This window comes from Lepidothrix coronata, unplaced genomic scaffold, assembly GCF_001604755.1.
Source record: "Lepidothrix coronata isolate B3197 unplaced genomic scaffold, Lepidothrix_coronata-1.0 Scaffold335, whole genome shotgun sequence".
Classification (NCBI taxonomy): domain Eukaryota; kingdom Metazoa; phylum Chordata; class Aves; order Passeriformes; family Pipridae; genus Lepidothrix; species Lepidothrix coronata.
The window spans coordinates 131,635-132,927 of record NW_016690515.1 but is presented as its reverse complement, the minus strand read 5'-3'; positions in this window follow the sequence as shown (position 1 = coordinate 132,927).

Sequence of the window (1,293 nt, the reverse complement as noted above, 5' to 3'; positions counted from 1 at the left end):
TCCACCCATCCTATCCATGTCTACTCATCCCACACCCCGTGTCCATCCATCCACCCATCCGTGTCCATCCATCCCACGTCTACTCATCCTGTCCGTGTCCATCCATCCCGTGTCCATCCATCCCTTGTCCATCTATCCCACCCATGTCCACCCATCCAGTGTCCATCCATCCCATCTGTGTCCATCCATCCCATATCCACCCATCCTATCCATGTCTACTCATCCCACACCCCGTGTCCATCCATCCACCCATCCGTGTCCATCCATCCCTTGTCCATCTATCCCACCCATGTCCACCCATCCTGTGTCCATCCATCCCATCTGTGTCCATCCATCCCATATCCACCCATCCTATCCATGTCTACTCATCCCACACCCCATGTCCATCCAGCACATCTATGTCCCTCCATCCTGTGTCCATCCATCCACCCATCCGTGTCCATCCATCCCTTGCCTGTTCCCCCTATGCTCTCTGGAGGGCACTGGAGGATGGTGGGATCCCACTCTCACCCATCCCACGTTCTCCAGGAGGTGCCCCAGGATGGAGATTGGTCCCATGCCCACCCATCCTATATCCATCCATCGTTATTTTCCAGGAGGGGTGCTAAGATGGAGATTCCCACACCTGTGTGTCCCGTATTTCCAATGGAGGACACCGGGAATGACACAGATCATCACACCCACTCATCCCAAGCTCTCCAGGAGAACACCAAGATGCAGAAGTGGCCCCGCATTCCCCACTCCCCCACCCTTCGGGTGGAGCCGGGGTCCCGCACAGCTCCAGGGGGCAGAGGGATGGGGATGGATCCCACTCCCATCCCGCGGCACCAGGGTGGGATGGCGGGATGGGGACAGGATCCTCCACCTGCCTTGGGAGCCGCAGCCCCCTGAGGGACCCCCGAGCCGCCGGGGCCCCTCCCGCTTCCCGGCAGCTCCGGCTCCTTTAAGAGCAGCGCGGCCGGAGCCCAATTTAGCCGACGGCCGCCTGTCCCCGCTGGCGCCTGGCCAGGGCTCGGCCTCGGCCGCGGCCAGATCCCGCTCCAGCGCCCGCCCCGGGGCTGGGGGGGCCGGGGGCACCCGGGGGGCCCGCTGCCACCTTTGGGTGCTGGGCCCCGTGGCCTCAGGTCCCTGATAGCTCCATCGCCCTGGAGGCGAAGGCACACGGAGGCAGGAGCAGGCTGGGGACTGCCAGGGATGTCCCCACGAGGCCCGGGGACCTGTCATGCCAAATGATCATGGGGACACCACAACGAGATGTCCCTTGTCACCTCTCTGCTCCCCATCACCTCCCTC